This window comes from Eucalyptus grandis, chromosome 9, assembly GCF_016545825.1.
Source record: "Eucalyptus grandis isolate ANBG69807.140 chromosome 9, ASM1654582v1, whole genome shotgun sequence".
NCBI lineage: Eukaryota > Viridiplantae > Streptophyta > Magnoliopsida > Myrtales > Myrtaceae > Eucalyptus > Eucalyptus grandis.
Genome location: NC_052620.1, coordinates 15,559,802 through 15,583,260, shown reverse-complemented (window position 1 = coordinate 15,583,260; position 23,459 = coordinate 15,559,802). Strand labels below are relative to the sequence as shown.

The following is a 23,459-nucleotide window of genomic DNA, read 5'->3' as shown; positions in this document are numbered from 1 at the left end:
AGTTTTTGTTGCCAGAACAAAGCACATGTAGATTGACCGTCATTTCATTGACAAAAGAAACTGTCCTGAGGAGTCATATGGACTTCTTATGCACCCTCAAACCATCAAGGACATGTTCACCAAGGGACCGCCATGCTTGATTTTCCCTGTCTCTACAGCAAGTCGAGTGTCCAGGATATCTACACTTCAACTTGAGAGGGGCGTTAGTTGTCATCAAATGAGTAACTATCTTGTAATCTACTTCCATAGTTTTTTTGTAATTCACCACTTGATTTTCTACTTGATTAAGCAAGCTAAATCCACCATATCATGGAAAGTCATCTCAACTATCCCAACTTTACAGCTGTCCATTCTGGGTTTATCTCTGAGTAAACATTTGCGCATATGCCATGGGAGAACAAAGCAGCAAGCTAAACTCAATCCTTGATCCTCTCCAACTTTTCACCTTCAATTACTTTTGAAATGGCGGATAAAGTAAAAGTCCAGTCACATGAAAGCAACAAGATCAATCCTGGGCTGTGATGTTGCGGACGGAGCGAGGGAGAGAGAGAGAGAACAAGTTTGATGTTAAAACCGAGCAAGTGAAACATGACCATTCTAAAGATGCTTAGCGGAGGTAAGTCCCAAAACCTGGTACTTTTAGACACAGGCACATAGGAAATCAAACTTAATAACACTACCAAAATTAAATGTCATACTGCTATTCCTGCTCCATTATTATCACCCAAACCCCACACACATTCAATCTCTTATCGCCTCGAGATCAGCAGATCGGACCGGCCGCGAGGATCTCCTCCGTCATCTTGCTGTCCTCGCCAATCTTGTAGTCAGTGAATGTCACAAAGTTGTTCTTGAACAGTTCGGCCAGCTTCAACAGGGTGTCGTTGTAGGCCTTCTTGTCCGACCAGGTGTTCACAGGATCGAGGATCTCCGAGGGCACACCCTCCACCTCGGTCGGGATCTCCAGCCCAAAGACCTCAGTCTTCTTGTAACTAGCTTCCAAGAGGCTACCTGAATGTATGGCGTCAATGATCCTCCTGGTGTATGGCAACTTGATCCGATTGCCAGAGCCATAGCTGTACGATAGACGTGAAAGGTTTCAGTGTCAAAAAAAGCGGCAACAAGATCAGCTCCAGGGCGGGGCTCAAACATGTCATACCTTCCCCCTGACCATCCAGTGTTGACAAGCCACCCAGTCGCGCCATGCTTCTGCATCTTCTCAGCCAGCATAGCAGCATACTTGGTAGGATGCAACATTATGAATGCAGCGCCAAAGCAAGCTGAGAACGTTGCACGCGGCTCCTTGACACCCTCCTCTGTTCCGGCGACCTGTGGAACAGATCAACAGTTAGCACGTAATCAGACACCATCTTCTGCAGATTAAGCATTTGGAACAACAAAGGAACCAAAGTTCAACAGTTGGACACATACCAGAGCAGTATAGCCGCTTATGAAATGGTACATAGTCTGTGCCAGGCTCAGCTTACTCACAGGAGGGAGCACTCCAAATGCGTCACATGCCAAGAGAATGACATTCTTCGGGTGTGGGCCAACGCACGGGATTTTCGCATTTGGTATGTACGTGTGTTCTCTGAAACAAAGCAACAGATCAGATGTTGCGAATATTGTGCTTGTAATAACAAACTGTCATCATATTGTTGCGAGCCGAACTTGGACATTCAGAATTGACCATCAAAGTCTTCTGATCAATAAATTAAGGCTTCTTGGATTTTTTCAGTGAAGATATCTGAGATTATTCAAAAAGTAATAATCTTGATTTTTCTGCTTCAAATCATATTCTATACAGCTACTGAAAATCTCCGATTATCATATTTATCGCCTAAACACCATACCGATTAGGTCAAAACCGCACATCATTGGGTTGTGCTGACCCAGTTAGCTCAATGAATGAAAGGGTTGACTTCAATTTTCTTTCAGGAATATACTAACCAAGTCATAGCTAACATAAACTTTGACATTTGAGCATATTAAAATCAGAGTATCCAGCATGACAAAATCAAGGAATATGCAGTTGTTTATCTTATTTAAAACAATTCAAAGAAGTCATTTAAAAACAACTCCAAAATAATAGAAATTATCAACGACAGAGATGTTTACCTGTAACTGACTTGTCAGAGTAATCCACTTCCCTCGTGTGCTCTTCAAACACCACGTTTTTCACCACTGTCATCCACAAACATCTCGAGTCATTTTCATGCCTTGAGGGCATACGTAAACCAAAATCCAATTTCATTCAAATCAAGTATACAAATTCAAAAGGCGTGTTCAGAAATTACCAGTTCCAAACTTGATGGCATTCCAGATATCAGGCTCCTTCTCCCTCGACAAATCAATACATTTGGCATAGCAACCCCTTCAATATTGGACACACCGTTCTCACTCCAGCAATGCTCGTCATCGCCAATCAAGTACCTATTGTGATCAGTAGACAGGGTAGTCTTGCCAGTACCTAAATTCAAAAGAAGTTCATCAGCAACGATCAAAGCACTGCAATCTCTAAGTTGTGCAGAGGATAAGGACTTTAGAGAGAGAGAGAGACAGAGAGAGGGCACATATCATATGTCACAACCGACTCGGCGCCATTTCCAATCTCCGATGGATACTATACCTGACAATCCAAAGAAGAGGGCAACATCTCCGTCCTTCCCCATATTGCATCCAGAATGTAGGGATAGGATTTGACGCTTAGGCATGAGATAGTGCATTACACTGAACAGACCCTTCTTCATCTCCCCGGCGTATTGAGTGCCGAGGATGACCATTTCCCTCCTAGCAAGGTTAAGATCTATGCTAGTAGAGGATGTCATGCAATGGGTGTAACGATTACACGGGAACTGGCCAGCATTGTATATAGTGAAGTCCGGAGTACCAAAATTCTCCAGCTCTTCAGGAGTGGGTCGGATGCACCTGCCAACCCACCCAGTTATCGAATTGCGTACACTAGGACTAATTCTACAGCCTGATCTCCTGCAAAGAAATAAATAAGCTCATAAAAAGAAGGCACTGAGATACAAATATAATTCCTTCCCCTCCTCCACCCTCTTCCCTCCATTCTCTTTCTATCTGTCTCTACACATTCATGCTCATATGCATCAATCTTCTGCCAGTGAATAGAAAATATGAGGCTCTAGTTGCAAAAACTTGAATAAATTATTCAAGTAAGTCACAGGCCCTTGAATCAGCAAAAACTTTTGCTGTTTCAACCTTGGTCACCATTTTAAAATGTTTCAGGAACTATTTTCTCGTGGGCCCTTGTCATTTCAATGCTTCAACTAATGGAATTGCCAATTATACTCCATTTGGAATCAGTTTTTGCATGTCTTGAAAGGCAAAGCTTCTATCCAAAACAGTAAGTGGAGAATGCATTAGGTGCAAATCAAAGATTCCATCCTAAAAACTTTCTTCCTTCTGGAAGAACAAATTATCAAAGTCCATTTTGGACCATGGATTCGCTTTTTCTGCCGGGCATTGTTTTGTGTAAATAATTATTGCAAGCCTCAAAGAAAACGGAACATCATTACAGCCAGCTTTTTTACTAATTAATAATTGCAAAGATGCTTTACAAGGCTGGCTCTTTCAGGCACTAACTCTAGACTCCAGCACTTTTCTACCAACGGTACAATCAAGTCTATTATCACATAGAATAGAGGCTTTCGATCTAACTACTTGTCAAGTTACTGTAGAAGCAGAACGTTGTTAAAACGATATAGAATAGAGGCTTTCTATCCATCTACTTGATCAAGTTACTGTAGAAGCAGAACGTTGTTAAAACGATCAATGATCCTAGCTCAAGAGTCCCAACTTACTGTACATCAACTTATGAACAATTTCCATCTATGATTATCGAGAACCCTGAATTGCTATAATTCTATAATCAAAGCTCAATTAAATTTCTCCTAGTTCCTTTCTCAATCGACAACTTTTCCACTTCATGAAGCAAACGCGAATTCATAATGGGTGTGCCCTACCCACTGCGAACTCTTTTTCCTGAGAATATTATATACCCAACTGATCAGCATTTATGAAACTCTTTCAGTTTTCCAGCCTTGTTGCTTCAAAATATTCATTGCTGGAGATGCCATTTCATTGATGATTAACATATTTAATAGACATACATGCACAAATAGTAGATAAGTTAATACACCTATATATCTACATTTATCTCTCCATCAGAGAACCACTTACTTGGATGGCTCATGATAAGCTTCACTGCCAGTACCTTCATTTCCAACCAGTTTAGAGGGATTAATACTTGATGCATCTGCTCGAGAAAATAGGAAAAATTTACAAACTAGAAGAAAGTAGATATTATACAAACTACTGCCAGGGAAGTGGTTGCCTACATTAGAAGTAGGAACATTAATTCCTTTTTTTCAGCAGATTCCAACAAATCATGTTGCAGACTCGGACGAGATAAGAGGTTATAACACCCTTAAATTTATTAACTGAACCAAAGAATTTTTCCTATTATAGCAATCCAAACAAAGGAGAAAAATCAAAGATTATCCGGTTGTCAATTGCAGATTTAAAAATATCAATCATGCAAATATTAATGATGAGACAGGTCATGAAATGGAGCAACGTGACCACAATAAGACATCAATCCACCAGAATAATGAATTTATCCTTTGTTTGCATATCGTACCAGAAAAGCTACAAGACTATTCAAGTATCGTTGACCGATCACGAAGATTCAATACATGGTGTCACTGAGTTGGCGTACTTTCTTTTCTGTGCTGTATTACATCCACTTGCCAAAAGAAATCTTAAACCAAGCAAAAGCCAAAAAAAAAAAAATGTGCAATATTTTGGTGGCCCTAACAAAATGCAAATTAAACTCTTCCATTCTTAAAGCTTGTGAGCAAGTATTGTACTGTTGCATCAATGGCTTTGGTTGCTTCTTATGGACTATAATAAGAAAAAAGTCTTACTGAAAGTTTTTGCCAAAGTACATGAAATAACAAATTAAAAATTCTAAGATAAGACAAAAGAAAGTGGAATTCTATCTGGAAATTCTAGCACACAATATTAGAAGAATAATTACCTTCAGTCACAATAGCAGCTGTTTCAATGGATGCCACTGACTTTTTTGAATCAACGGGAGCAAAACCTGCGGTGATATGCTAATCTGTGAGTCTAAAAAATAGATATCTTCTTCTTCTTTATAGGCAAAGACCAGATAGAATCTTGCCGCACTCTAGATGGAAATGCACCTTTTAGCTGTAGAGGCTTCATTACAAATCCCAAAACAGCAAATGGAAACATCAACACAACCTCACCCCAAAATGCATACCGCCAATTGAAATGATCTCCAACCTAAAACAAAAGGGAAGAAGAGGTCAATTTATCAAAACTTCAGCAAATGGAAAATAATTATAGCTGGCAAATGCCACCAGACAGCGACCGAAAGAACAAATTTTCCACCAGGCAGTTGACAAGTAATACTACTGCCTCTATATTGATCTACTTAGACTTGGCAGTTGACAAGTGATACTCCGGCGACTGCAGCCGTCGGGATCGCGGCGGCGGTGGGCCAGGAGATTCGGCCATGAGGGTTGAAAGTTGGCGTGAATTTATAGCTTTCTTGATCGGCGTTCCCATGGTGTCACGCAACGGAAACCAGGTACTCCCCCATGGAAACGTGAATTCGCCGCAGCTCTCCATTTTATATGGAGCCAAAAAGGAAAAGGTGAAAATAAAAAAGGAATTTTTTTTTATAGGAAAAAAAAGGGTTAATATTTCCTTTTCAAGGAACAGGTATTTACCCTTTTGCAAACTAAACCAGAAAAAAGATTTTATCCGGTTAAGAAAATTTAGAAGGTGAGGTTTGCTATAATAGTTCCGAATTTTCTTTTGGCTGAGTATCGTGTTCGAATGTCGATAATCATCTCCGGTTGAAAATCTTAAAAGATTATTTTCGTCCATTTCTTTTCTTTTCTTTTCTTTTCTTTTCTATAGGTGTCTTATAAGAATGAGCGCGATGTAACATCCTAAAATTCGACCCCGTTTCGATAAAGTGAAATGGATATTTCGTCAATGTGTTTACGGTCATTTTTCTCTGAGCTGATCACTCACGAGTTAACTAACCTATTGGGTGAAGCCGTTAAGGGATGTATCTGCAGTAAAATCCCTAAAAGCTACCTAATTAGTTGGATTTGACTAAAATCACGTCTGATCGATTTTTAACCACGAAATTGAACTCGATTTCGAGAATCGAATTTTAAGCGCGTCATAATTCTTATCTTTAGGATCTGTCTCATCGTCGTCAAATTGTTGATGAGTCCGAAATTTCAATAAAGAAATTATTGGAGGAAAAATTGAAGATCAAAAGAAATTAAAAGGGAATAAGAAAAAGAAAATAATAGAGGTAATAAGAAAATGGTGTTTTCTTATTTAAAATATTATTTTCTTTTCCTTTTTTCTTTTTCTCTCTTTTCTCTCTTTTCTCTCTCCTCTCCCCTCCCCCTTTGTGCGGACGCCCCTTCCCCACGCCTACTCTCTCTTTCTTTTCCCTCTTTGACTAGTCAAAAGCTTTTTCTCTCTCTCTCTCTCTCTCTTCTTCTCCTTCTTTCTTCTTCGAACGAACCGAACCAGAAAGCAGAAGCTCGAGCGGAAGCTGCAGGCGCACGAAGACAGCAGCCAGCCACCCGTCGCCGCCGCACCGGAGCCGGACCGCCCGCGCGCCGGCCGCTCGCCGCCGTCCCGCCGTCCACGCACGCCCCGCGTCCGTCGTTCGCTGCAGCGCCTCCCCGGCGCGACCCAGCCCCCGTTCCGCCCCGTCCGGCCAGCTCCGGCCACCGCCCAGCACCGCCCGACCTCCCCGGCGTCCCCCTCGCTCTCCGTCGGCTTCCCCTCGCCGCCCTAGCCGCCGGATTAGCTCCGGCAAGCCTTGAACCGCAACCCACGAAGTGGGTATCCAGCCGGTTCGTGGGCCGTTTTGGGCCGTTTCCGGGTCCCGAACCGAGCAGTGCTTTGGGAAGAATCGTTTCTCGCGTCGGCCCGTCGGATTGATCCGATTTGCACGCTATTTGGTGAGTAATCTCACTAATCCCGGATTACTTGACTAATTATGCTTAAGGTTGGTTTAGTTTTAATTGATTATGTTTAGGTTGTTAGATTAGAATAAATTAGCAATTATTAGTCAATTGTGATGCGATTTAGATAAATTGATTGCGCAATTAGCAAGTAGACGTGGTCTACTAATTGTGGAAGTGTCTCGGGATTTTTCTCGACCCTTAGTGGGCTTCAATTAGGCTTTTCGGGTCCAAGTGGAATTTTTGGTATTTAAATATTAATTTTCGGAATTAAATTAATTAATTAATTATTTTCCAAAAATTCAACTGGGATGGCCCGAGACTGGAATATTATGCTGATGACCGTAGTGAAGTCTGTTTATTTAACTGAGCACCAATTTGAGCTAAATTGGATTTATTATAATTAATTATTAATTCTCGAAATTAATTATTTATTTATTTATTTACCGGAAATTCAACTTGGGTGGCCCATGACCGAATTTTTATGCTGATGATCGTGGTGCAGCCCGTTTATTTAATTGGGCTTTATTTTGGGCAAATCGGATTTATTGTAATTAATTATTAATTTTCGAAATTAATTATTTATTTATTTATTTTTCAGAAATCAAGAGTGAGGTGGCCGACGACCAAAATCTTGTGCTGATCGTCGTAGCGCAGTCCGTTTATTTATTTGAGCTTTGAATTGTGCCAAATTGATTTAATTGTGAATTTTTAGGATATGTTCCTAAATTGATTATTTGGGTAAATTGAGTACGAATTAAAGTTGTGGATAATTACTTTAGAAATGGGATGAATCATCATGAAAGGCACGTGGCTCGGTGAATAGTACATCATCTCGGAGAATGCACGTGGCTCGATGATTTGGTATATCGCTTCGGAGAATGCACGTAGCTCGATGATTAGTACGTCGCCTTGGAGAATGCACGGGGCTTGATGATTAGATATGTCACCTTGGAGAATGCACATGGCTCGGTGACGAAGTATGTCGCCTTGGAGAATGCATGTGGCTCGGTGATTGGTTCTATCAGTTAGAACTGAATAGCAATATATTATCAGCTTTGGGTGAGCATATGGTATACTATATCGGCCTTCGGGCGATATGTCGCCCTTTGGGTGAGCAAAAGATACCGGTATACTATATCGGCCTTCGGGCGATATGCCAGTTTTGAGTGAGCAGTATACCTTATTATCAGCTTTGGGTGAGCATATGGTATACTATATCGGCCTTCGGGCGATATGCCAGCTTTGAGTGAGCAATATACCTTATTATCAGCTTTGGGTGAGCTATGCTATTTATTTATCAGCTTTGGGTGAGCAGTCCTGATTTGATAGGACTTCATAGATAGTATTAAATATGCCGACCGAGTGTGGGTCATGATGTCATGTAATCGACTAGGTCGATTGATTATTGCTTTGATTTGATGTCGTGAATTGATTGACTGATTGGAAATGACCGTGAGTTGTCTCGTTGGCATCAAATCGACTAGGTCGATTTGATCGATGCTTCGATCTGTGATTTGATTGATTGTGCATTGAAATGTTTGAAGTATCTGTATATAACCTTGAATTGCAAGTTGAGATTGATGCCAAGGTACGTTCTCTGCCCTGTGCGTGTTTAGGCAGCCTATAATATAATGGTTTACTAATCAGGCTTAGTGGGGTAGAACTCGCTGAGACGTAGTCTCATCTCAGTTTGGGGAAAACATTTCAAGACCCTGTTGAGGAGGAGAACTCGGACGTAAAACCTGAGGAGAAGAATTTTGGAAGAAGAAGATAATCCTGAGAGGGGCCTTGAGTACGGCCTGGATGGATTGAGATCCTATCTTCTTTTGAGATCTCCATTTTGATGTGAATAGTTATGAAGTTCTTTTGTATAAAAGTTTGGTTATAAATTTCAATATGAAAAATATGGCCCTACTTTTCTATCTCATTGTTTTATTATCTGGGGATTATAACTGCTTCCGCATGTGCTTAATAAATGAAAGAGTCGGCGATACTAGTCCTGGAATATCGCAGTATAAAATCGACCAAGTGAGAAGGATGTGTGCGTGCCCGAGGATCGGGGCGTGACACGCAATTCCCGAGTAAAACCGAGAACCAGAGAACCGGTTCCGATTTTCAGTTCTAAAAGGACCGATTTTTGGTTCGGTTTGGTTTTCGATGCTAAAGGGATCGGTTCCGGTTCCTACTTTCCAGAGGGACCGGTTCTGGTTAGGGCTCCAAAGCCCCAAAACAAAAAAGCCCCGAATCAAACCTTCAATTCATTTCACGCTTTCACGGTTCTCTTAGTCTCTCCCGTCCTCTGCCTTTGCCTGTCGTCGACACTGCTCGCCCTCGACGCCACCACCGGATGTTGCTCGCCCTCGACGCCGCCACCGGACGCCGTTGGACGCCAGTCGCCCCGCTGATAGAATGCTTCTGTTAGATGGACACAACACTTTCTTAGATGAGTAATAATTTGAAGGAATAATATATCACGTGTTGACTGGGCGTGTTATAAGTGTTATAGTTGGTTCTGGCTTCCTGTTTCAAGAATTTTGCTATTTCATGTTTGTTGACCCAATTGTTTGATACCTCTTTTCTAGAAGATTTTGTGTTGTGCAAACACAACGTCAACGCTCTCTTAAAGTCTCCCTATGTCTCTCTGTTGCATGTAGCATTAAAGGCGATGGCAGCAAGTGCCCAGTCACCATGACACTGGCTATGGCTGGGCAACACCGCCTCCACCGGCAGGCCACTCTCCCCCAACACCCCCTGCTTTCTCTCCCCAAGTCGCCCTTACCCTGACCTTCCGCATCCTCTCGTCTCCCTCTAGGCTTTGCTTTATTTTTTTTTTAATTCCACCTCAGTAATTTGCCGAAGAAGAATGATGATGTGGCATTGATGTGGATGGACATATCAACATTCCAGTCTAACCATTTGATGGAAGGACTAACTTGAACAAACAAATATATAGTTCAAGGACTCGATTGCACCATAAAAAAGGAAAACTTGAGGGACGACAATGCAAGTTGGAAAGGTTCTAGGACCTCCCACACCATTATCCCATATATAAAATCTGTATTAATACCAATCCCACGACAATTTAGCTCACCAGTTTCGCCAGAAATCGATGTTCCAGCTCATAAGCAAATTCAAGTATAATGACAACCAATGGCATTGAGCCTCACTTTACAATTATATAAGAAATAAGTTGGCAAAGGAAGTTGAATAAACACCACCCCAATGTGCACATATATGAAAGCAATTAACATCTATATCAATATTTAGGAAAAGTCACATACAATTTTATGAGTTGCTAATCAAAACATTCAAGGAGAGAAATCCCAGCTCCGCTTGCCATAGTGACACCGTCCAAGATAGCCAGCTGCCCAAGAGTGAAGTAAATAAAAAGTGACTTGACTCATAAGTTGAAAAACTAACACGAGTGCGGAGACATTCAAACAACTTTGATTGACCAAAACTTAAATCCCGGAAATTGAATATTACACCAACTAAATGGTTATTGGTTGCAGTTTTTACTATGAAAATGGGTCGACAAGTTGATGTCAAGTAAACAAACACTTTGATAGTATATTAAATGCCAAATAATAAATAATGAAAGTAACTTGGAGTACATCATGCAATTAATTTTAGAAATGGAATCCTGCTTGACACGGAAGAAACTGTGCCTATATGATGACTTTAAAGGTAACACCCGCCTCCCTCAACCCTAAATATGGTGCCTTGCAATTCTCATCTAGGATTCTAGTTATTAATCGACTCCAAAAATAAAGGAATTCATCCTACTACAGACCAATTGCAGAAAATGTCACTCACTTTACATTTGACTCGAGAACAAAGAGGGAAAAGCTAAATGATTTTAATTGTTCTTCCTTCTTAAGTAAGCATAAAGTAATAAGTAGACAAGGGCTAAACATCAAAAGGACTTACTTTTGCTCCCAGAAGAATCATTTCAAGAATCACAAGGACTTACTTTCTCCTCTCATCTCACCATGAATCACCTTATACATAAAGATCGTGGTCATGCAGATCATGAACAAAGATAGTTTTACTGATCATGCCACCAATGTGGAGGTACCTCATCTACTTGAGATTCATCTATGACAAAGTACGTCCTCCTTAGTGACCTAGACTACTTATGCTACAAAAAATGGTGCCAAAGCAGAATGGAGTAGGTCACATGCCAAGAAGCACTATATCCAACTAGTAGGTTCAATAATTTCAATAATTTGGATCGTGATAGAGCTCCAAGGATTCATCCACCATCACTCACTTTGTAACACAGAAAGTTTCTTTTGCTAGTTTTTGTTGCATGATTAAAAGTTTAGAGCAACATTTAATTTAATGTTACCATAATCATCTGTCCAAGTTATTTCCAAGATTTCAAAAGTTCGTTTAAATTTTTTCTAATTGTATAGTGAACTGATTATTTCTCGGATTGCCAATTTTAGTGATCCATAATGCAAGAGTAACCTATATCAGCATGTGTACATAGTTTGTAGTTTGCAGGGATATTAACAATCTCCATATCACTGAAATCCAATAATACCACAAGACGTGAGATTAAAGTCGTCTATCCATGACAAGAAAACTAACTCTTAAGCATACTTCAACCACTTATTCACAAAACTTGAAGCATCAATTCAAAAACCATAAGATGAGATTTTTATAGTAACAACTATATAATTTATCAGAATCATAGGAATCTAGGGTGAAAGTTTTGTTTTTCATCCAGCCAGGAGAAATAATACCCTATTCTATGATGTCTGGCCAATAATATATTGTGTCAAGAGGTCATTACACATACCAAAAGAAATTCAGAGGAAAATCCAAGCCCTGAAATATCCATTACACAGTAGACTGATTCTACATCTCGAAAGAGCTAAAAGTTTATAAACTTTAAAAGGAGGTACTTTTATGTGGTTCCAAATATGTTCCTTGCAGGTAAACAAACTTATATAAAGTATCAAAAAAAAAAAATTGCATTCCTTAATGTTCTCTGCATATATGTTGATTATTTGATTAGAAACAATAATTAGGAAAGACCACCAGCCGCGGTGGCTCCACTGGATAAGGCCCTGCTGATCCTCAGCCCAAAGGTAAAGGGTTCAAAACCCAGAGGAGGCGCTAGGTGTATTAAGTATGACTCGGGGGTGGTGGGTCCTTCTGCTTAAATGTCATCTGGAGGTTTACGGCGCGGCTGTCGGCTGCAAACCGGTTCCTCCAGCACAAAAAAAAAAAAAAAAAAAAAAACAACAACAATTAGGAAAGAAAAGTAAAAGAACCAAAAGATCATAATCAAGGGAATAAAAGCATATTGATAGCAAAGTTGCATGTTCTTTGGAGAGCACTTGAGGGCCATTATTTCACACCTTCCACCTTAATTTATCTATCATATCCCTGATTCAATATTCAGTTCCACTCAAACACTCTAGTTCCTAAACCGATGTTTCTTCTACAGCCACAAATCCACCATTGCACATCATCTCCAGTTATAAAAATTACCTTCACATGTTGATATTTAACACCCAACATTGTCACCTATATGATATTCTTGCCCTTGAACCAATCCTCTACTTCTAATAACTAATTGAATAAATAGCAAAGAAAAAGAACATAAAAACTATTGGAGAAAAAATGTTTAGAATAGAAAGCCAAATAAATTAAAGGATTCACCACCAACCGACCTTCAGCGAGCATATGATAAAGGGTAACGACATCTCCACCTGAGCAGAAAGCTTTGCCACTACCCTTCAGATCAGAAAAAAAAGTTGATGTTAATTCAAAGATTGTGAACCCTGACAATAATAAAAGGAATGCCTGAAATGTGAGTCCATTTCTCCTTCTGTATAGACTCCAGACAAAACAAAACCAGGATCCTTTTGAAACTACCAGCTCTTGTATGAGGGCATGTAATGGCGATATCTTCATCAGCACGAACCCGATGTTTGGATTCTCTTTCCACAATTCATAGAGCCTCTTTAGCCTGGCCACCTGTAGAAAATGTCAGCATTAAATTTCAAGCTTTAATTATTCTAGAAAAGATAACTGAATCGGGTACCAAGAAACACGAAAAATGATGTGGCTTTTCGTTCTGATTGGGGTCGGTGAGGAATTATGTCGAGCTGGACAGAGAGGAAGAACCGAACCATTGAGGTGGTGAGGGAATTAAGAGCAGATGACCGGTTGAGTATCGCAGTTCTTGAGTTGGCTCTTCCATCCACCAAAACCTGACGCCAAAAACATACAGAAATCGAAATGTAAGCTCCCAATCTAAACGAACCCGCCTTTTGCTATCCCCAAAGTAGACGCGGCGACTTGACACCGTCGAACAACACACTGAAACTCATAGAGAGAGAGAGAGACAGACAGAGACAGAGAGACAGAGGACCTGGTCTTGGACGTCGTTGTAGCTGGCGTAATGGGGCTGAGCAGAGAAACTTCTCCGGTGAGGGAAAGCGCCAAGCTTGGGAAGCGAACGCTTGGCTCTCACCAAAACGTTCAAGCTATGCATCTCTCTCTTTCGCCTTCCTTCTCTTGCTGTTGCTTGAACGCTCTATAAAAGGGTTTTCGAAGGGCATTTCCCCGGAGCTATGCCTGAATCCGTCGCTTCCGGCTCCCCTCTCAAAACGAGAAGCGAACGGCTGAACACTGAAAGTGAACTGTGCACGCTGAGAAGGCAGAAGAGAAACAGAACAGAGCAGATCTAAGATCTGGACCATAAGGCCTACCAAATCAAGCTCCTCCCCGAATTTTGAGAACCTGACTCAAATGTTCTATGAACTTAACTTTAATGTCCATTGTCATTTCTTAATTTTTAATTTATTCAATGCAGTTTCTCGAATTTTGGTATGTATTCAATTTAGTGCCTAAATTATATGAAAATATGCAATGTCGTCCTTCCATCAGTTCAAACTCAGGACGTCATTGAACATTTTCATATGATTTAGGGACAAGATTAAACATGTACGGAATTTTTAGGGACTACATTAAACAAATTAAAAATCAAGGGACGGTATTGTACATTAAATTAAAGTTAACATTTAGTCAAAGTTTATGGATCATTTGTGTCATCTTCTGAATTTTTGTTTAGTACCAAATTCTGTGTCCTCGAGTATATTTTTTCCCTGTGGTTTTTCTGCAAATTCATGCTTTTCTTCCAGCATTTCATATTCAGCTAATGTCAACTTTAAGTTCTTAATGAGTTCTACCCACTTTCATCTTGTGTTGATGATTCTGGTGTGGCTTCAGCAATGCTGTGTCTAAGATAATGTACACAAAAGCAATGGAGCTGGTTCTTTTTCTTTTTCTTTTTTAATTATTGTAATCGTTGAGAAGGAGATATCAATAGTTTCAGTTTGAGATTAAACAGTAGAAAGAAATGCTTTATTGCATTGGTTATCTACAAATGAATCATTCTGGTGAAATTAAGTTCAACCAATGTCCTCGTCTCAAGAGGCAGCGCAACTCTATTGGCCGTACCCTTCGCATTGGAAGACTCATTCAATTGTCGTTGTGCCCCTTTCGGTTAACTGCAGCCAGTCCGTGCCACGTGTGCAGGCACTAGTCAGCTTGAAGACGAGTGCCCTTTCTCGGACTCTCCCACAGGAACAGCATTTGGTGAATCCCTATCAGCATCGAAGATTTCCTGAAGCTGCGAAACCATGTCCTAGTCATACGTCCTGAAGCCAACACCAGCAGTAGTATATATATAAGTCCAGATGAGGTTGCTTGGTCCAATGTGGGCTCTCACATCGCTCTGACAGCATACTTCCCATGGTTGACCCGGGTGTAACCAGAATACTTATTCCTAGTGCTGGTCCCATTGTTGATTGCAGCTCCAGTCACGTTAAAACCCGGCACCATGGAGTATTTGATCTCAAGTATGCTAGAACAATTGTTGTGCTTTGAAGAGGAGTGGAGGACATTGGAATACAGGAGAGATTTCAGGTAAACGTCAGTGTTGTTTATGAAATGTGCCCAATGTGCTACCAATATCTTCGCTTTGGCGTGCTTGGAAAAGACAACCTGAAAATTATTTGTTACCTCACAAAATATGTTCTCAGTAACTATATATGGAAGGAAATAAAGTTGGCCAGTAGAGATAAATGAAAAATAGCCTATATGATTAACCCATTTGCTCAGTAAGCAGTTCATCACAGCAAAAGCGTTACACAGTTTCCTTCAATCATTTCAAAACCAAGGTGGCGTATGGTGATAGCCGGAAAATACTACTGCTTACGAAAAGCTGAAAGCATTGTTATTTTTACGTTCCAAGCACTAGTTAACTCAAAAACAAGAAGCCAACGACAGCCATCAAACTTCAGTATTTGTGGTGTCACTAAATGCTTCGTTGGTTCAAATCTTTGAATGTTCATGCAAGTCACAGTCCATCTCCATAAAAGAAAATGGAATCTGGTGGATGCAAGACTGAAATGATTCTAAATGAACATCATATTGACTTGTATCAGATGATATGGATTTACATGTACAAACAAGGGCAGCTGACTATTGCAAGAAAGGAGCATACCTCTGACACAGCAGAAGAAATGGATGACCAATAAACAGTTTGCTCGGCATATTGTGATTGACCAAACCAGTCCATTGTGCTGATCCTAACAGTGCCTCCACTTCCAACTGATTTCATTGTGTCAACCGACGCCTGTTCATCGGCCTGGTACTTGCCAAATGATAGGTGCAATGGCAGTACATTGCATGTTAAAGACGGAAGCTTGAAAGATGAAACCGAGGGGATCCTCTAAAAGGATCAGCAGAGCAATCGCAATGTGATTCAATCACAACTTCGAAGTTATGCTCACTATTCATGATGAAATCCACACTGAAAAAGTTTACTTGCTAAAATATTGGATTAAAAACGATAGACAACTAGACTAGGTTGATTAGCCAAATTCTCATTTAGCACATGGACACTAGAACTGCGATATCGCAAATCAACGAACTTAATAAATTCCACTTAAAATGCAACCATTCATTCTATATCTTTTGAATTAACAAACAATTATAGGACGAAACATGTCTAACCTGTAATGGCTAATATTTTGATGATGTCTAAATGCATTTCTTACTTTCTATATTAAGACAAAATTAAAAATGTTAAATAGTCATGCTCTACCCCTCGTGACCTCACATCTCTGTCTCTTCACTGGCTACTTTTCGTGTTCTCATACTTTTGTACACATCCCCCGCGCGCGATGTACATGAGTATTCTATTTGTTTGTAGATTGGGCCCAGGAAAAGTCAGTAAAAAGGATCCAATGGCGATTAAACCAACCACGTTTTTCAAAGTAGTGAATGAATTTTTTCTTTTTAACTTTTAGTGAAATTTTGAATTTTCTTTTTATTTCTCAACTTTATTACATAAAATTTATTTGATTCACTAAAAAAAGAATTGTTATTTGATTCACTAAAACAATTGAATTTATAGTGAAAAATGAATGAATAATCATGGGAGTCGTGCACTTTATTATAACTGTTCCTAACTCACGCAATGAGTATTTATGACACGGAAAAAAGCTAATTTAATCAATAAAAAAATTCATTACTCGGAAATTCCTAAGAGATGAATGCATTTTCATGTAATGTCCCGCAAAGTAATTAATTTAATTTAATTAACTCAATCGATCAACACACATGCCATTGTCAATCCTCCCGTACTCGGGACTTTGTGAGTGGTGCTTGGGGTTATCGGGTGAAGAGCGAGGAGACAAAGGGGACGAATACAATTGGTCCGTGGCAGTGGCGTCAGAATGGTTGGTACTAGGAGTTCTAGAATAGAAAGATTATATCACTCAGGAGCTCTGAAGGCATGGTAGGCCTCCCGTGTACAAACTGGTCGGGAGCTGATGCCACTCTCCTGACAAAGCCATGGCAGGGCGAAACCAGTTGTTGAACCTAAATGGATCATTCGATGGACTTGACGCCCGAGCGAAGCTGAGCATGGTACGATCTCGTATAAAGAAGCATTCACCCTATTGTTCATTTGAACAATTATAGAAGGAAGGTTGGTCTGGCGAATTCCGCTTGCCAAGCGCCTCACGGGTTGTTCCGCGGCCAAGGAACTCTTGACCCATGACAAGTGATATCATAACAAGAATCCCTTCAGTAGGTGGGTGATTCGAGGAAAAGCCTGTGGTCTTTCCGGTCTTATAAGGGTGGAGAGTGATTGCTAGGGCCAGGGGGCTCAAATAACGCGCGGCTCTCATCTAGCTTTTGGGATGGCAATGGGAGCATAAGAAGGAACCGAATTGCTCGCTGAATGGGGATAACATTCCTGGATCAATGGGTGAATATTAAGAAGAGGTCTGCGATCACGTTTCCACCAAGGGGACCCTATGTTGGCTTGCTGAGATTAGGAGGAGCTTAGTAGGCGAAAGAAAGTGCTGCCATAGGAGTGCAGTTGGCCAGGGGGCCACACTTGTCAAGAAGCACAAGTGACTGGAGATTTGTGAACAGCTTTGATCGGGGGAAGCAAGCAATGGAGTGGCGAGACTGTTCTATTGGGCGTTGTCATCTATGTAAGTCCCAAGGAGTGGCCTTGATGATTAAGTGACAGAACAACCTGCAACGAGGGCATTGCGGAATTGAGTGGGGGAAAATGTCACGGTCCGTGAATCCTCCTGTACTCGTGACCTTGTGAGTGGTGCTTGGGTTATCAGGTGAATAGTGAAGAGGTAGAGGGGACGAACACAACTGGTCTGTGGGAGTGGCATCAGAACGGTTGGTGCTAGGAGTTCTGGGATAGAAGGATTGTATCACTTAAGAGCTCTAAAGGCGAGGTAGGCCTCCCATGCACAAACTGGTCGGGAGCCGATGCCACTCTTCCGATAAGGCCATGATAGATCGAAATCAGTTGTTGAACCTAAATGGATCGCTATCTCATTCGATGGACTTGACGCCCAAACGAAGCTGAGCGTGATACGATCTCGTATAAAGGAGCATTCACCCTTGTTCACTGGAACAATTATAGAAGGAAGGCTAGCCTGGCGAATTCCGTTTGTCAGGCGCTTCACGGGTTATTCCGCGGCCAAGGAACTCTCTGCCCGTGACACCATCATCATTACGCCGCAAGGGACCTTCGTGATATCATAATAATAAATAAACCGGATCGGACATTGCCACCCAGCCAAAAAGAGAGAATCTAATATTTTTATTGACTTAGTTAGTGGTGCACACATTGCCCATTGGTTCTCTTCTCTTTTCCGTTTCCTTATTAATAGAAAAAAGCAGGTCAAGTCAAAAAGGCACCTGTCCTTGCAAAGGCCCTTTTCCGCTGTTGCTGTAGGGAATTCCGCCCGCAATTATTTGCGCTTCCCATGCGGCATTACATCGCAGCCGTTGGATCGGCACGAAGGGTCTTGGACCGTTGGATGGCGAGAACGCGGCATCGTTACAGCGCGCGCGGTGGAGTGCGTCGTGCGTTGGTGATAGAACGTTGAAGGCTTAGAATCGGCGGAGGTCACGTGTTACACGTGTCTTTTTCGTGATGATGATCACTGATCTTTCAACATTTATATGTTTGTGAAATACAAGGTGAACATGAGATGTTATCCCATAATATGTTTCGATACTTTGTTAAACTCTTGCAAAGTCTCGTCGTAATCTTCAATAGAATCTACATATCAATAAATAATTCCTCCAAATATTTGTTCCCAAAATATTCGGAATTGTGGAGCATTACCTATTAAAAATTGAAATATGACAAACTATCCTATTTTGATGGTACATGTACTATTTTTCAATCATAAGAATCATCGAATATTATGTGTTTCCTTATTTTCGAAATACACATAATCATCCAATAGTATGCTCCTGAACATGCATTGTTTTTTTGGTTGTACGTATAACCATGGGTAACTCTATTATATTCATTTATTAGTAAAGCGTATATATATATACTTATTTTGAATATATGCATAGCCATGCATCAGATTTCTCTAAACACATTTGTTGTCCTTCTATTCATAATAATGGTTGGGTAAATTTATTACATTTAATAATAATAAAAAATGTGATTTACAATAGCATAATTATCAGATAGTTAGATAAAAACATTCACCCAAATAATTTAAAAACATCATTGATTACCTAAATGTCATTTTAGTGAGGGAACTTTTTAACTTTTAGTGATAATTGGGAATTTTCGTTTTAGGTTTTAACATGGTCATAATGTGGATCACCTCGACACTTGTTAGAAAGGTCATTGATAAGTCAACACGTTTTGGTGTTGTCTTTTACTTTTTCCTCTTTACCCTTTCCCATCATGGTATCTTCCTAAATAATTATAAGAAAATATTAATCCTATAAATATTATAATGATACAAATAGCGCAACGCGTTTATTAAGAAAGTCATTAATGATCTGACGCGCTTTTCATGTAAAATTTATTTTGTTTTTCTGTTTACCTTTCTCCTCAATCCGTGACCTGGTGAGGTCCTATCAACTCTGGAAATGGGGGATTGGAGAAGACCAAAGGTTTCGGGAGTATTCTCTTTCTTTAGTGGGGGTAGTAGGAGCCAGGAAGATTTGGTTTGCTTTTAATATTTAAATTTGAGGGTGCTTTGTTTTATGTTTTCTTCTTCTTCTTCTTTTGATAATTTTGTCGACATCAGAGTCTAGACCAAAATAAAGAAATTAATTTAATTTAATTAATCCAATCTATCAACACAACATGCCATCATCATCCAGCAAGGGTCTTCGTGATATCATAATAAATGCGATCGAACATTGCCATCCAGCAGAAAAGAGAGAACATAATATTTTCATTGAATTAGTTAGTAGAGTGTGATTACCAACTAGGGGCAAGCTCATCGGTTCTCGTCTCTTCTCTTTTCTGTTTTCTTTATTAATAAAAAAAGGCAAGTCAAGTCCAAAAGGCACATGTAGTAGCCGTTCGATCGGCAATACGAGTCTGGAGCCGTTGGATGGCGAGAGCGCCGTGCAATTTTTATTTATTTTTTTCTTTAGTCGGACGGTGCAATTTTGGGTTGAGGAGGGTTTTTATGACTGGGGAGATGCATTGCTTCTAGCAACATTTACGATTGAAAAATCTTATTCGGACTCAGTCGGGCAGTGCGAATTAAGAAGTGGATCCAATTTTTATTGCTCTCGTGATATCATTACGAATGGGATGGGATGGCGACCGACCATACACATGCTGCCTCAAAAGAGACTAAGGCACTATCCCTATTTATATTTTAATCGAAATTAGTTTATGGAAAATATGTTTACCCAATCGAGTGGAGAGCGTCTATATCGCCCGTTGATTTTCTCTTTAATTTGTTGGATCGATATCATGAAGAAGTGTGAAGTGATATATTCATAACAGATTTATTCCAAATTAATTTTTAATTGCAAAAATCCCCAAACTAATATATCCATAATAATTTTATCTTAGACTATTTTTTTGCTACCAAAAATTCTATATTTATGATATCATTCATTATTTTTTTATTAAATTAAATTAATATCATGAAGAAATACGCCTATAAAAAAAAAAAAAAAAAAAAAAAACAGAGACAAGTACCACAATGGCCGGAGAGAAGTCAAAATAGCTCTTGAACTGTGATTTGTGTTATTTTTCTTCTTCCTTTATGGCATTGAGAAATTCTCACTTTGCACTTCACATTTTTACCCTATGGTATTCCCTTGCACTTTGCTTTGTCCTTTATAGTAACATTGGCACAAAACTTGTATCGGCACATTTTTTTATCCTACTAGCAAGTCCATTTTCCTTTTGTCCTTTGGAGTTGTTGGCCATGACTATTGATTAACCGATCGAATCATTGTGTTTGTCTGAGAAGGTAAAATGAAGAAGTAGATGCATGGTGCAATTGGTCTTGTCGTGTGACAAGAGCTTTTCCAAAAAGAGCATAGATAATGAAGCATGACATCTTCAAAGAGCTGTTGATATGCGACATAAATCTCATGTATCCTCTCGTTCGTAACATTATATTTTCCTTTTTCTAGAGCTGTTGTGTTTACACTTGTATGAAGGAAATAGCTTTTATATATGGAGGATCCAATTGAATGGAACAACTTGGGATAGGGAGGACTACCATTTAGTTTATTGCATCGTCTTTATCAACTTCAACAACCGAAAGACAAAATCCCTTTTCGTTTCAAATCTTTTCAAGCTTTTGTAATTACCTTCTTATAATGTTAAATCGCATGGGACTGGGACGACACGACATTGCGTACAATATACATAAAGACATGTTTTTTTCAATATTTCGGCTATTCAATCCATCGTGAATTTACACTAAGCAAATCTAAATATTGCAAGAAAGGGTGCGTAAACTGTAAATAAGTATATTTTAAATGGCACGTATCTTCTTTTCTCTTTTCATCATTCACTTTACTTGATAATTGAATCAAGTATATCAAATTATACTTGATTTAAAATAGCAATCCATTAAAAGTCATTGCATATTATACGATTTTTTTCATAATTTCTCATTATGATGGGAAATATTTTGCAAAATCACCTTAGGGCTTTGGATGCGTTTGGGATCTACTTTGGGAAGGAGTTTTGAGTGTCCAAAAGCCAATTGGCCAAATATTAGGTGTTTGGTAAAATTTTTGAAATCCACATTTAGGGAATGTTAGTCTTTAAAAGGCCAAAAGCTCAAGGTAGATCCTAGGCTGTCTTGAACTTTTAGCATTTTCGGAAGCCCCCACAGGCTTATTGTTCATCTTCTTCTCCATTTGTGTGGCTGGTCAGCGATGGGCTCAAGAAAGGCTGATGAGGTCGCCGCTACCCCAACAACTGTCATCAGCCAGTCGCGCGACTCGGCAACAACCATGAGTCATGTCACCACAATCTAGCTTTGGGTCGTGCAACCCTTGTGAAGGGCCGCCTGAGGTTGCGCAACTAGGCGGCCCTCATCGAGGTCACGAGACCTCAGGCATGACCTAGATTTGGGTTGTCGAAGGTTGCACAACTCAAATATCTAGCTCGCGCGACCTCAGGCATGACTTAAATTTGGGTCGTAACAAGATCACACGACCTTTGTGAAGGGTTGCCAGGGGTCACCCAACCCCAAGTGGCCCTCACCAGAGCTGCTGGAGGCCACCAACAACTGCCTACCCTCGTCAGTCAACTTTTTTATTTTTCCTTTGACAATTTTTTTTTTTTGTAATCACAAAAAATCATTTATAAATATAATCTCTCCAAATACTATTTTACTCAAAAGTATTTTACAATAGACTTTTAAATTACAATTTAATAAATACAATTTATGTTTTGGAAAACCCCTCTAACTTAAAGCCTTTTTTATTTTTCCAAAGGCTTTCCCCAAAAGTTCAATCAAACGCACTCTTCATGTAAGCTTACGTTAGAAGATTGAATAACACGTTCCGATGGCAAGTTAGGAAATCCACAAAAATCACTGGGCATAAAGTATTAATTCTTCCGAAATGCAGAGTTCGAAGCAATGAACCAACAACTGTAAGTTTGTAATAGGAAAATATTTGTGAAGAATAATCCATTCCTAAATCACGTTGTACACAAAGGAATTAATTTAATCAATAAAAAAGTTGTTGCTCGAAGACTTTTACAAATTACAAAATATATATTCGTCTATAAGTAACTTATATGTGAATTGCACTCACGGTGCATATATGACAATTTACATAATCATTCTTAACGAATTCATTTGTTTTACAGAAAATAAATGGTTTAGAAAAAAAAAAAATTAATAATGAATGATTGGAAAAATATTTTCATTGTCCACAAAAATGATTAGATATAAATTTATAAATTTATTATTGATAATAATAAAAAATTTCATCAACTAATTATTTCAAGTAGGACATGCAACTATTTTTTGAAAAAAATATTTTTCAACTTAGTTATTTTTCGCTAAATAAATGGAGACTTAAATTCAATATTGCACAATTTATGATCACTTGGCTATATAACAAAAAATGTGATTGATAAAATATGGTCTATGAGAATTTGATAGGATCTGATATTGAAACAATAATATCTACCCAAATAATTAAAAAGGTTATTGATTAACTTTTAGTGAGAGAACTTTTGTACTTTGAGCAATCAATGATAAATTTTTCATTATCAATAACAATTTATATGGAAATATTATCGTAAATGATGAAGATATTTTTAGATCATCCATTTTATAAGTGATAAAAAATATTACTTTCAGAAATATATTTATAATATTATTTATCTTTATGAAATAAAGGAAATCTTAAGAGAAAATTTGAATTTTCTTTCTGGTTTTGCAACTTTATTTGAACAGGAATCACTTTATAGACCTAGTACATTGTTTTCGATTTAATTATTTCTCTTTATTGATGTAAAGGGAGTCCCATTGTAAAACCAAATTATTTTTATCTAATTAATTCTTATGGAGCCACTCT

General features: G+C 39.2%; 1 pseudogene; it reads right to left on the bottom strand.

Annotated features, from left to right (window-relative positions):
* Positions 1-547: 547 nt before the first annotated feature.
* LOC120288294 overlaps positions 548-23,459 on the bottom strand; it is a 32,981-nt pseudogene continuing 10,069 nt past the window's right edge.